General features: G+C 37.2%; 1 pseudogene; it reads right to left on the reverse strand.

The window, feature by feature from the left end:
* Positions 1–8,818: 8,818 nt before the first annotated feature.
* Positions 8,819–8,918, reverse strand: LOC113362351 (annotated as a pseudogene).
* Positions 8,919–15,074: the final 6,156 nt, after the last annotated feature.

Genomic DNA, 15,074 nt, shown 5'->3' on the forward strand with positions numbered 1-15,074 from the left:
ACTTTACGGTTTTGTGTGAGTTTGGAATTTGGGTTTGCTAAATGGGAAAGTTCTAGATGTCAACATAATTTGAACATGTGCATAATTCTTATCGTAGAAAGTTCAAAGATATTCCTTGATATTCAAGGTGATCTCAAACCGAAATATTGAGAATCTTTTAACTAATATTTTCAAATTATATATGTTTGATTTCCAGCAATCAAAACATATCTCTTGAAAATCTATATTAATTAAGTGCTAAACTAATATTAGATATTTTACAAAGAGAGATTTTGGAATTACAGGTTGGATATTAGTTGGAAATATGAAAAACGAAATTAGGAATATATTGCATATCTTGAGAATATTTCGTTTTTGGAATTTCTTGTTGTCCAAACAACCTTGGTCTATAAATAGTTGAGTTTGCATTTCTTGCAAACTATCCTAAGAGCCAGGCAAAAATTTTGTGTTGTTTCTGGTGGAGCCGACTATCCGGAGAGGAAAGTACCCTAATCAGGAGAAATCTCTTACATCCGCTCGTTTAAAGACTTCCATGGGATCAAGAAGCTCTACGATTATCGTTGGTGGGAAACTAGATAATTGCATTGTTATTTTAATTTTCGATTATTGATTTGATTGACTAATGGTTATTGAAACTTTGATTGCACCTAATTTGATTATTCTTGAGAGCCTTCTCATCTGACATAAGGTCACTCAAACTAGATTAAAGTATTGACGGGATCTTTAGAACTATTTTTAGTTCCAAAAACAACTTGCGATCATCTATTGTTAACAGACTTCTTTCTGTGTGTGATCGATCACGAGTGGATTCAAGTTTATGTTGTGCAGGTACAATAGAAGGCAATTGAAGATTTGAAGAAAATAAATTTTTTTCTTATTGGTTTTTGCATCTCGTGATATTTTTGCACACATCTTGATTGGCTGGGATCCGACTAAGATCTGATTTATCTTTGATAAATTTGACCAAATTGTCGTGTAGATCGGCAACTATCATTTGGTCGTATTCTTCAATATCTGAATCTGATAGTTGTGAATCTAGATCTGATCTTTTAACATTTGGATTGATCTTACCCGACAAAGGAGTTTAGTAGTTTAAACGGAAGAGTCTTTGTCAAAACTCAACGAATCTTTTCTAAAATATTATTGAAGTAGTTACCAAACAGATTTGTTCATTTACTGTTTGGAAGACGATCAAAATGAGTTGAGTGCTTAATACTTTACATCGGTAAAGAAACTCAAGATAGTGATTTATGTCTTGGGATTCACGTGCATTGTCCAGACGGTTGTAGATGCAAGGATACTGAGGGAACTAAGTAATTAGGGGTAGGTTACTTGGTCTCAACTATACGAAGTTGGCTTTGTTCTTTGTATAACGGATTAATTATGAAAGTATTCAAAACTGGACTAGGTCCCAGGATTTTTCTGCATTTGTTGTTTCCTCTTCCTTCTGTGTCATTTACTTTTACATTATGCAATAATACTTTTTTTATTGTAATTAAAAGTAAATATACTTGTATGTTAATCCTAATCACTTGATATTGATCCTATAGTAAATCGTTTTTAAACCTTAACTATTATCATATGAGTATCTTGAATTTGTATTATCTTAACTTAGTCTATAGACGATTACTCAAGGTGTCAAACTTATAGGTTGACACGAAAAGATTGTGGTGTACTCGGGTACCTCGTCATTTCAATTGGTATTAGAGCAGGCAAACATGAAAAGATCTAACAATATGTGTTTAGTGTGATCCAACCTATAAGAATTGAATCCAATCGATAATTCAGTTAACGTACCATCAAGATTTGATGATTTCAACTTTTCATGGTGGAGGACACGAATGAAGAAAGCAATACTCTCTTTCCAAAGTATCTTTGGAATTAATAAGGATTATACTCATTTGTTCCTCAGATCTATTTCTCAGATTCTTGACAGTCATAGGCATGCATATCAAGGGATTCATTAGTAATTATTTTATTAATGGTGATTGTTAGAGCATAGATCGATTGAACTCACCAAGTGTTGGTATGTTAAGTTTGATTGTCATATTTTAGTGTGTCAAAACTCATCTAAAGTCGCTTGATTAAATACTAGAGTCAACTTCGTTTAGGTTATACTAGAAAGTCTAGGAATGTTGAGACATACAAGTATTACTCCGAAGACCTGGAGAATGTGAAGAAGTAGCGAACTACATGTAAAGACCCTCAAGATCGTCAACGCTATTTGACTGGTCTAGCGATAGTCAAGAGAAGATTTAGCCGCTAAGGACTCGATTAGTTTAACGCGAACGTTAATTAATAGAAATTAATATAACAACGATCTAGATACGAATTTAGTACCGTTGGATAGATCTCTAAAAGTTATGCGGCATGGACGGACATCAGACGAAAAAGATTTTATCAGAGTAGTATGAAAGGCAAAATAGCCATTTTTCAGATAAACCGCCTGGCTTCCCATAACCAAGTAATGGGTGCCTTCATCAATTTTGTTCTTCTTCTCTGTTTTTCTTCTGTTCTTCAGTCGAAACGATGGTTTGAGAAATCATTATTAGGAGATCGAATAAAGAGTAGACGGATTATGTAGTAACTGTTGGTTGTCGTGTTGATTAGGATAGATGTTCAGAATCGATGAATAAGTTAATTAGATAATTCAATTTAGGGTTCTTCTGGAGATAGAACCGATTGAGGATTTACGGAATATTGGGTATGAAATCAATTATCTGGAGACGGGTTTTGTGTACTGAGAGCAGAGAAGAAGATCTAATATTCACTTTTCAATTCACAGTGAAGAAATTGAAGAATTAGGGTTTGAGATTGATGTTCATTTTATTGGAAATTGTTAGGATAATCGGTCTATTATCAGATGTAGAGCAAAGGGTTGCTGCTAAATTGAAGTTGTATTATTGTTTTGAAGAAGAACTGAGGTGTTAGTAATTCTGTGGAGAATTAGGGTTTCATGTTCTTCCCTAAATTAAGAATTAGGGGTTGTGTGAATTGAACATATGGTTTAGGGAGCTGTGTTGAGTTGTTCGAATCAGAGGAAAGAAGGGATTGATTTCAATTTGGTTGAGGCAAGCTGTTTTGAGGTAACTTGTTCTTCTTAGTTAACTTAGTAATGTTTGTCTACTTTCTTTACTGAGTTTTGAGTTTGTTGATTAAATTAGATTGAGATAGAGATATGTAGTTATAAGGAAGATGTTATTTGAAGTGGAAATGGTTGTGTAAGGTCGAGTTATTGGGTTTGGATGTGCAGGTGGTGGTTTTGTATAATGAATGTAACTGTATGAATTGGTGATGATGCTGATTGAGTGTTACCAGAGATGTGGTGTTGAGTTGCTAGTGGTAATGAAGGTAGTTATAACTGGGTTGTGCTGGAATTGAGGTCTGATGGTGTAGATGTGTATGTGAATGGTGTTATTGATAAGTGTATAGAAAACAAACTTTTGGCGTTTGTGTATGTGTGTGCATGAAGAGGATTATAGAAATAATGTTGTTGTCATTGAACTGTTGTATGGGGTGAAGATTGCTCTAGAGAGTTTGCTTTGTGGTGATGTTGTTGATGTTAATGGAACTGTGGTTCAAGGATAAGCTATGGTGGTGATGTTGAACTGAGTAAGATGTGAATCGGTTTGTTACATATCTTAGAATGAGAAAGAGTTGGAGTTGCAGGCGATGGTCGTCAGTGAAGTTGGTCTTGGTGGTTGTGTTGAGTTTGGTAAATGGATGTTGGTATGAATAGTGTAGGATTATAGTTGTTAGTTCAGTAAAAGTTTAAAGTTGCAATTGCAGGTAGGATGTTATCTTTGTAATTCAATTTGAAGTTTATTTGAATGATTCAATTCATGTATTATTATTTTGAAATTGAACTTGAGTTAGAGTTGTAGAGTTGAGAGTTTTGGTGTTGCGTAATGATTGTGCATTAGCGTTCTTTGGCCTGAGCAATGGCTCTGGCCTGTGCAAGTGTTTTGGCCTTGTGCCATTCAGCCTAGTCACGTATCTGACTCTAGCTGACTTAGTCCATCTGACTGAGTCGAATTAGTTTGACTCACTGAGTCACTAGACCTGAGTCAATGACCAGTTGACTCCTTTGATATTTGACTTTGACTGTTGATCTATCTTTAGACGTTGACCGTCAGTTGACCCATTGGAATGTTTTTGACCGTTAGTTGAATCAAATGGACTGGTCCTTAGATTAATGGGCCGGATTAATAAACTTGGTCTTAGGCATTTTCATACCTTGATTGTTTGGGCCCTCACGGTCCGAATTAACCTTTGGCTTCTTCCACAGAGTTGTAGATATTCTTAAGACATAGCTAATGGATTATAGAACCAACCTAATTCAATTGGTAAACCTTAGATATGCTAGAGATAGAGTATGAAAAGGTGTAAAGTCACAAATGGGCTTAGAACCATTAGATAGACTTGTGTGAATCTTGTATGATCCTTTTTGTCTAGATTATTTGAGTTCTTGTGTGATTAACAGTTAGTCTTTATTAACAATGATCGATTCAAAGGATGAACCAGTGGATCGTGGGATACGCTCCTTCATTCATATCTAGTTACTTTCGAAACTTATATGTTATTTGCTGTGTAAGGAATTGGTCGACACCAGTATATGTTATTAGGTGTGTAAGGAATTGGTCAACACCAATATTATTTAGATGTGGAAGGAATTGGTCGACATCAATATTATCTATTAGGTGTAGAAAGAATTGGTCAACACTAATATAAACTAATAGGGTGTGTAAGGAATTGGTCGACACTCAATATTACACCTTGTTTGAAGAAGGAGTTAGTTCCATATACATCTTTGTTTATCTATGTGAATTGGTTGTCTTTTAGTGTTAGGGAAAACATGCATTGTTTTTCAAATCATGCCAATGATTACTTGAAAATTAAATGTTATTTCTACTGGGAACCCCTTTTAAGAATAATGTGCTCACCCATTCCCACTTTCAATTTCAGAGATAGATTAAGATGTGCACGTGGCGATGAAAGCTTCGAGGAGTTGATTACGTTAATTAGATTGCTTCCGCTATGTTTAATTTATGTTTATATTATTTGTATATCAACTCACTATTATGTATCATTTGAGAGGAGTTCTTATATTTATTTCAGAGAGGGTTTAGATTCGGGTTAATTTTTGTTTAGAACTTCTTTCTTATCACTTAAATAGATGTTTTAGATCCTTAGTGGCTCATTATATAGTTAATCTTTTGGATTAGGAAGCTGCTAGATTTTGGGGCGCTACACTACAACGACGACATCATCCTTCCACTTGAGGTTAGTAATATTGACTTGAACTGTTTCATTCCTAACGTATCTTTCAAGTCGTGCTATATTGAAAACATAACTGCGAAGCTGTATATACTGTACATATTGTATAATACTCTAGTAATGTGACATGATCATAATAGTATGATCATAGTATTAGGGAATTAGACTACAAAGTATAACGCTTATCTTTTGAACTTCGTAGATACGACATCGACATAATCTTGTATATATTATTATGATTATGTGAATGGGTTATGGTGAAGATTTCATCCTAGGAAACAATGTTTTACATTTGTTTAAAGAAAGTATGATGGGCGCATTTATGTGCCTAAATTGTCCTCAATGTTTCGTATTGTTGGTACTCGTTTTCGTCCTTATTATGGTGTTTTGTGTATTTTTAGGTATTTTTGGAAAATAAATATTGTTGGAAAAATCGGCTCGAAAAATCACTCGGAACACCCCCGGAGGACACTTGCTATACGGAGTCCAGATTTGGTTAAGGGGCACCTCAATTACTAAGGGGCACCTCAAAAAGGCAGCTGCTATTCGCACCCCACAACTGGTTAGGGGGACACCATCTTCTTCGTTTGAAACTTAAAAATTGGCGGGAAAAATGTGGCAGCTCTCTGAGAATTTTCGATCGAAATTTGAAGATGTTATAGTGTGATTCAATGGCTAAAACTTCACGGGAACACTTGACTAAGATATACAGGCATGGTATGGGCTTTAAAATCATCCGGATTTGGTTGGATAATCGGCAGTGAAGAAAACAGGGTTGCTCGGGTTTTGGTTGCTCCATCACGAGTTCTGTGTAGTTGGCGTGTGGATTGTTAGAGTTTTACTTCTGGTGGAACGTGAAAACAATGCCCTGAGAGTATATCGACATCAGCAGGCGTGTGAAGAGGCGAGAAAGAAAAGAAAATTTCCTTTATTATTTTTTCTTTACTGTCGAGATATGGGAAGATTTTCTGGAGTAATGAGCGAAGATTCTTAGTCCAAAGGTGTATAAATAGGCTATTGGGGTCGAGCAGAAGCGTGACGGAGATATTGGGAGAAGTTTAGAGCACCACAGAGTCAAAAAATTGAATTTGCAGAGAGACCACCTGCTGCTGTTGCTGCCATTGAAGAACACTGAAGAATACGAAGAACAGACTCGCCACAACCGTCGTTTTTAAACAGTTTCAGCGACTCATACTGTGGGTCGCAGATCAGAGACAGACTTAAAAAACGCAACAGTACAGTAACGGCTCTTTGTAACGGTTTTTGCAACAGTTATAAGCGTTGCAAACCCGATTTTTTATAATTCTCCCTTATTCATCATTTGTAACCCTTTGAGCATAAATGAAATCAACTTTTGAGCGTGTTTCCAACATGATGAGCGGCTAATTCTCTCGTAACCAAGGCAATGGATGAAGCTATTCACACATGAACAATGGGTAACTATTTCATTTTCTCTAATATTTAATTATAATTCACTCAATCACTGCTTTTGCAGAGTTCTTAAAAGTTTACATAATTTTCTTCATTAGTTGTGGTTCAATTAGATAGGTTATGTTTTGGTTAGATAATCTATGCTTAGGGGATACAATTAATTTTTGAGAATTTGTTTGATTATTTGTGAATTAAGAAATAAAGGATTAAAAGGATAATTAGAGTTATGAAATATTTGACATCATTCATTGATGTGTAATAGTGGATTCTAGTGTCTTGGTTATTTTCCAATCACTTGAAATCAATTTTGAGTTAAGTTTTCTATATTTTTAAGTTCTATTAAGTCTAGAATTCATTGCCTTCACAAGCCTCAACGAACTCTTTACTACAACATCATTGAAAATACCATCAAAATTTTGGCGCCGCCGACGCGGGCTTGTCTTTAGGATAGAGTTTTTAGATTTTTTTTTTTTAGTTTTTTTGTTCTTCTTTACATTTTTGGGTTTTTGTCTTTTCCTTTCAGATTTTGGGAATTTGGAGCGAAAGAAATTTTTGCCAAAGCTTTTGGCGAATATTTAAAGACTTGAAGTAAAAGGCAAAGCGAAAGGAGCTAAAGAAGAAGATTTTTTTTTATTATTTTATAGAAAAAGAGAGAAAAAAAAAAGAGAGTGTTATTTTATTAGATTGTATTAGGAATTCTTTTTATTTTGTATTTTTCTTTTTCTTTTTGCACTTTATTTTTTGGACCTTTCTGTTGGACTTTGGACATTAATTTTTTTTTAAACCCTACGGAAGGGTAGATTAAATATTAAACTGTTTGCAGAGAAGGACGGTGATTACGATATCACCTCGGCCCATCGGGTTCGTACACAACATAGGAGTTGTGGCCCGAGTCGACACCAACGGTTCATCCCCCGTCTGGAACGGGAGGTAAGTTTGTCGAAACACTCGCGAATCCCCTGTCAGCGAGTTACTGTATTCCTTCGTTTGCATATATGCTGAGGAACTGAAAACGGTTGCTTTAAATTCCTAGTAAAGGGCAAGGACTGGCCATACAAGATAAGGGTTCGGATTTCATCACCGTTTTCTTCTTGCCCGCCTTAGGAAAACGAAACCAAACGCGAACCTAAGCTTTAAAATTTGGAATAGAACGAGACCTATAGAGTAAGGAGCTTAGTAGGAAAGTCGTTCGAAAAATATTGGTTACTCTTTTAGCATACTTCGAAGTTCATGATGGTCTCTGTGAGTTGAATGCGTGACTGCGCCGCCTTGTGATAACGGTGAGGCCTTGGGTATCAAAGCTCCACTGAGCTTCCCTCGCCTTAATTCAACTTACTTTGACTCGGGTTGACTCCAGAGGGGTTTGCTTAAATTGTAACGAATTCCCTTTCGAAGGATTAGAAGCTGGTCTAGAAACAATCTAAGTGGAGCCATCATGCTTTTTGTTTGCTAGAATTCAGTAGGTTTGTTGTGGTGGAGTCATCCTTGTTTGTGTTTGCATAGAACTTCCCTTCCCTTTTAGGACTTTTCTTTTTAGTTTTGTTTTTCTAGTGTATGCCCGAAGTAGAACGGGCTTGGAAAAGAAACACTCTAGGTCGTCTGATTAGTGATAAACCTAGTAGTTCTTCTTGTGAAGGCGGGGAGCTCGAAGACTCTTCTTTAGAGAGCCCCGTTTTTGGAAACTTCAGTTTTGAGAATTTGCTTCTTTGTGAAGAAAGTACTCCTAGTCCTTCGGTAGTGCCATAAATGACAACTTTAAAAGCTTTATTAAACCCAACTAGGACCTCTCGTCCGTCTTGTATCAAGTTAGCTGAAACCGAGGCAAATTATGAACTCAAACTTGGGACTTTACAGATGCTCCCAACCTTTTTAGGAAAAGAGAATGAGAACCCCTATTTTCATGTTAGGGAATTTGAGGAAGTATGTAGTACTCTGAAAATTAAAAACCTTAGTGATGATGCACTGAAACTTAGGTTATTCCCCTTTTCCTTAAAAGATAAAGCCAAATCTCGGTTGTATAGTTTGGATTCTGAGTCAATTGAAACCTATGATCAACTTACATCTGCCTTTATACATAAGTTTTTCCCAAGGCACAAAACATCGTCTATTAGGACACAAATTTGTACTTTTGCTCAACAAGATGGAGAATCTTTATATAGGTATTTAGAAAGGTTCAATGATTTAATATCTCAATGTCCTCATCATGGTTTAGATAAGGTTAGGTTAGTTTATATCCTCTACGAGGGTTTAGATTATTCAACAACAACCATGGTTGAGTCCTTATGCACAGGTGGGTTTGAGAATAAAACTGTTGATGAGGCGATGACATTTTTGAATGAAATCGCCAATAAGACCCAACAATGGGAAAATAATAGGGAACCCCAGAAAACAATTCTTCTAAGTAGAGGAAATGTCAATAGCGTAGAAGGATCCTATGAGTCAGATGCTAAAATAGCAGCCATAGCCAAAAGGTTAGAAGCGTTGGAATTAGGTCATTCTAGTGGTAGAATAGAGACTTTTTGGGAAGACCATACTGTTGAATAGCAAGCCAATGCTCTTTATAACAACACTAGATTCGATAACCGTCAGAAGTTTGACCTTTATTCAGAAACTTATAACCCTGGCTGGAGAAACCATCCCAACCTTTCTTGGTCTAAGGGCCAGAATCAAGGTCAGTCTAGTAACTCTCAAGCTCCCCCAGGTTTTGTCTATCCTAAGAATCCTTCATCCCCGGCACAGTTTCAGAACCCTTCAGATAAGAAGATTATGAGTTTAGAAGAGTCTCTTGCTTTGTTAACTCGTAACACTATGCAGTTTCAGCAATCTGTTGCTCAAGGTATAGAAGAAAATAAGAGAATAGGTCAGGCTAACTCTCAGGCTATTTCCGAGTTGAAAACCCAGGTTAGTCATATAAATGAGTCTTTAAGAGAAAGAGGTAAGTTTCCTAGTCAAACTCAACCAAACCCTAGAGGAATTAATAAAATAGGTGAAAGACCATCCGATCATGTAAATGTTATTAAAACCCTTAGGAGCGGTAGAGAGATAGACAACAAGGTTTCCATGCCTAATAGTGAACATGTTGTAGTTCACTCTTCTGAGCCAGAGAATGAGAAGACTGATAGAGTCTCCAAAGAGACCAATGAGGGTCCTGCTGACCCCGGCTTTGTTCCCAGAGCCCCGTTTCCCCAGCTGCTAGTTCCGACTAAGAGGGAGTCCAACTTAAATGATATATTAGAGGTTTTTAAGCAGGTTACTATCAACCTACCATTGTTGGATGCGATTAAGCAGATTCCGGCTAATGCCAAGTTCCTTAAGGACTTGTTTACATGAAAGCGTAAACTTAGTGTCCAAAAGAAAGCCTTCCTACCTAGTCACGTGAGTTCCATTATTCAGAATACCACTACTCCTAAGTATAAAGACCCAGGGTCACCTACCATTTCTTGCACAATAGGTAAACACCGTGTTGAGAAAGCTTTGCTTGACTTAGGAGCCAGTGTGAATTTACTTCCATACCATGTGTACCTTAAGCTAGGACTTGGTGAGATGAAACCTACCAAGATGACACTCCAGTTAGCTGATAGGTCCGTTAAAATTCCTCGTGGTGTGATCGAGGATGTTCTTATTGAGGTCGAAAAGTTTATTTATCCAGTGGATTTTGTTATCCTAGATACCCAACCTGTCCCTAACCCAGAGAACCAGATACCGGTGATTTTAGGTCGCCCATTTTTAGCAACATCCAATGCGATCATTAACTGTCGAACTGGTATTATAAATTTGTCTTTTGGTAATATGACTATTGAGCTTAACATCTTTCACATTAGTAAGCTACCCCAGGAACTGGACGACTCGAGCATAGAAGAGGTGAACATGATAGGCACCTTAGTAGAGGAGTCATTACCAAACACTTTGATAGAAGATCCATTAGAGAAATGCCTAGCTCACTTTGGGATTGATTTTGATGATGATGATGTGATTAATGAGGTGAATGCTTTGTTAGATTCAACCCCTTTGTTAGACACTAGTAATGGATGGAAACCTAAGTTCGAACCTTTACCCGTTCCCGACCCTAGTTCCTTCGTTGGAAAAGCCTCCCAAGTTGGACCTTAAACCATTACCAGATACCCTGAAGTATGTGTTTTTAGGCCCCTCTGAAACTTTACCTGTGATTATAGCATCCGACTTGGATAGTGATCAGGAAAGTAGGCTAGTGACTGTCCTTCAGAATAACAAGGAAGCTTTAGGGTGGACCATAGCAGACATTAAGGGTATAAGTCCTATTGATTGTATGCATCATATCTATTTAGAGAGTGACACCAAACCTTCTAGGGAGATGCAACGTCGAATGAACCCTAATATGAAAGAAGTTGTTCGAACCGAGGTTCTGAAGCTGTTAGATGCAGGCATTATCTACCCCATTTCAGACAGTAAGTGGGTCAGCCCCGTTCAGGTTGTTCCCAAGAAATCTGGTATTATTGTAGTCCAGAATGATAACAATGAGTTAATCCCAACCCGAATGACCACGAGTTGGCGTGTCTGTATTGACTAAAGAAAATTGAATAAGGTCACTAGGAAGGACCACTTTCCCCTTCCCATTCATCGACCAAATGCTAGAGAGATTAGACGGACGTAGCCATTATTGCTTTTTAGATGGATACTGCGGTTATAATCAGGTTCCTATTGCCCCAGAAGACCAAGAGAAAACCACTTTTACCTGTCCCTTTGGTACCTTTGCGTATAGACGCATGCCTTTCGGCCTATGTAATGCCCCTGCTACCTTTCAGCGTTGTATGATGAACATATTTTATGACATGGTAGAACGGTTCTTAGAGGTCTTTATGGATGATTTTTCAGTGTTTGGTTCGTCTTTCGATGAGTTCTTGCATCATTTGTCATTAGTTTTGACTAGGTGTAAGGAAAAGAATTTAGTGCTTAATTGGGAGAAATGTCACTTCATGGTTCGTTCAGGAATTTTTCTAGGGCATATCGTATCTTCAAAGGGTATAGAGGTAGATAGAGCCAAAGTTGACCTTATTAAAACTTTACCGGTCCCAAAAACCGTAAAAGGTATTAGGTCATTCTTAGGGCATGCTAGTTTTTATCGTCGATTCATTAAGGATTTTAGCTTGATTTCTAGACCTCTTTGCAATTTGCTTGCAAAAGATGTTAAGTTTGTCTTTGATGATGCTTGTTTAGAGGCTTTCGAGAAGCTTAAAACTTTACTCACTACCGCCCCCATAGTCCGGACACCCAACTGGAACCTACCCTTTGAAATCATGTGCGATGCTTCAGATTATGCTATTGGTGTTGTGATAGGTCAGCGAGAAAACAAGTTACTTCATGTAATTTACTATACTAGCAAAACTCTGAATGATGCCCAGTTGAACTATACCACTACGGAGAAGGAACTGTTAGCCATTGTGTTTTCCTTAGACAAGTTTAGACCCTATCTCTTAGGTTCTAAGATCGTAATATATACTGATCATGATGCTTTGAAATATCTTTTATCTAAGAAGGATACGAAACCTAGATTGATTAGGTGGATCCTGTTGTTACAAGAGTTTTCTCCGGACATTAGAGACAAAAAGGGTGCAGAAAATGTAGTAGCAGACCACTTGTCTAGACTTGTTGTGGATACCCTTAATGATTCCCTTTCTATAAGGGACAGCTTTCCTGATGAACAATTATTCTTTGTTACCCAATTACCTTGGTATGCGAATATAGTGAACTATCTTGTTACTGGTTGAATGCCCCAACATTGGGGTAAACAAGAGCGTCCTAGATTTTTAACTAAGGTTAAGCACTTATTTTGGGATGATCCTTATTTGTTTAAGTATTGTCCAGACCATATTATTAGGAGATGTATACCTGAGAGTGACCAGTCCAGTATTATTTCCTTTTGTCATGATCATGCGTGTGGAGGTCACTTTAGTGCTAAGAAGACTGCTGCTAAGATATTGCAGTGTGGATTCTATTGGCCTTCGTTGTTTAAAGACTCCCACAGTTACTGTGTTACTTGTCAACGTTGCCAGAAATTAGGAACCATTTACCGTAGGAACATGATGCCCTTGAACCCTATTTTAGTTGTCGAGGTCTTTGATGTGTGGGGTATTGACTTTATGGGTCCGTTTCCTAATTCTTTTGGTAACCTATACATCCTTGTCGTTGTTGACTATGTCTCTAAGTGGATTGAGGCAGTTGCGTGTAAAACCAATGACCATAGGGTTGTGATTGATTTCTTGAAAAATAATATTCTTACACGTTTTGGTACACCGCGAGCTATAATTAGTGATGGTGGGTCGCACTTTTGTAATGGACCTTTTAGGCTTTTGATGAAAAAATATGGTATTACACATAAGGCAGCTACCCCGTATCATCCACAGACTAGTGGTCATGTTGAGGTTTCCAATAGGGAGATAAAACGTATATTAGAGAAAACAGTTAATCCTAATCGGAAAGACTGGTCTTCTAGGCTTACTGATGCCTTATGGGCTTACCGTACTATGTTTAAGACCCCCATTGGAATGTCGCCTTATCGGCTAGTGTATGGCAAGGCAAAACATAGAGCTTATTGGGCTGTTAAACAACTAAACTTTTCTCTTGACAAGGCAGGAGCCCATAGGAAACTCTAGCTCAATGAGTTGGAAGAGATTCGTATAGATGCTTACGATAGTGCGAAGGAGTATAAGAACAAAATGAAACTTGTGCATGATAGAAATATTTTACGGAAGTCATTTTCTCCAGGTCAAAAAGTTCTTCTGTATGATACCCGCTTGCATCTTTTCCCTGGGAAGTTACGTTCTCGGTGGACGGGTCCTTTTATTGTTCGCACTGTTATTCCTCATGGAGCTATTGAAATTGAAACACCGGATGGTAGTAGTTCTTCCAAGGTTAACGGTCAGAGTTGAAACCCTTTTTAGAACCCTTTTCTACAGGTGATGTTGAGGAGGTCCCTCTAGAGGATCTTGTTTACCCTTGATTGACCATCGAGGCGATTGTATGTTGTATATTAGTTTTTGATTTCTCTCTTCACCCAGGTACTATCTTTCGACTTCTTTCTTTACTGATTCCTCATGTTACTTTTCTTTTTGGTATTGCTCTTTCATTAGAAACATTGAGGACAATGTTAGATTTAAGTTTGGGGGCGGGGAAGAACTTTTTAGTTGCAGTTTTGAAACTTCTAGCGTCACATGGTATCTGGTTAGCTAAGTTTACATACTGTTTCTCACCGAAAAAATAGAAATTGGAATGCTAGGGATAACAACCTTTTGAGACATTAGATAAAAAGACATTGAGATCCTTGAAATTCAGGAGAGAACTTGTTCTTTTTAGAGGGTAACCGTGATGGACCTAACCATCCATGATGGAAAGGCAAGTAGGTCAGGAAATGCCAGAAAGACAAACCAACCTCACAATGTTACTGGATTACGACTCTCTATCAGTAGAAACTTATCATCATCAACAAGCGGAGTGACATCAAAATCTATGAAGAAAGTTGAAGACGTTAAGGTTTAAAAGCAACAATAGAAAAGAATAATTCAAAAGTCAAAATTGAAGACTCAGAAGTTATAATAGAAAATGATATAAGTTGTTGGAATTCATGATACCAAGACATCACAAGTTGCGAAGATCCAAGTTTTAAAGTCCTTCTCTCATGGCCATGTAATTTTTTGTTCCCAAAAATAAAAATAAAAATAAATCAAATATGAAAAATCAAAAATCAAAAATGAAACATCATTAAGTTATTTTTGTTCAATAAGGCCATAGGGAAGTATAAATTTATAAGTCAAGCAAGAAATCGAAGAGAAGAATTGTCAAGGTTCTATGAGGTTCGAGAGTTTATCATCAACAGTTGAAGACCGAAGAAGACATTGTTTCTACTGAGCACTGTGAGAGAGTCGAAGAAAGATGCATTTTGGTTGCTCTGTTAGTCTGCTTTCAATCTGGCACAAGACCTTTCTAGCACTGGTTTAACTCATCACACGTAATTAGTCCAGCTGTGTAGCAGATGTCCCTCTCATTTTTATCTCTCTCCTAATCTTATCCAGCTGTAAAGCAGCGGACGTATCTTACAATGTTTATCTATATGTGTAGCGGATATCTCTTTATCTAGCAGTGGTGCGGATGTGTCTCCCCTTTTCTTCAGTCAGCTTTAGAGCTGACACCTTTAATTTCTATGGCATTCTAGTTACTTGGAGATAGGTTGAGAATATGTATGTCCTCATAGCTCTTTGGATACTTGTGACCAATTAGAAGTAATGGTTTTGTGGGTACACCTCTGGTAAACCCTCCCGAGATTAACTCGGTTTTATTTATTTTTTATTAGTTTTGCTCGAGGACTAGCAAATAATAAGTTTGGGGGTATTTGA

The sequence above is a fragment of the Papaver somniferum genome, chromosome 3, assembly GCF_003573695.1.
Source record: "Papaver somniferum cultivar HN1 chromosome 3, ASM357369v1, whole genome shotgun sequence".
Classification (NCBI taxonomy): domain Eukaryota; kingdom Viridiplantae; phylum Streptophyta; class Magnoliopsida; order Ranunculales; family Papaveraceae; genus Papaver; species Papaver somniferum.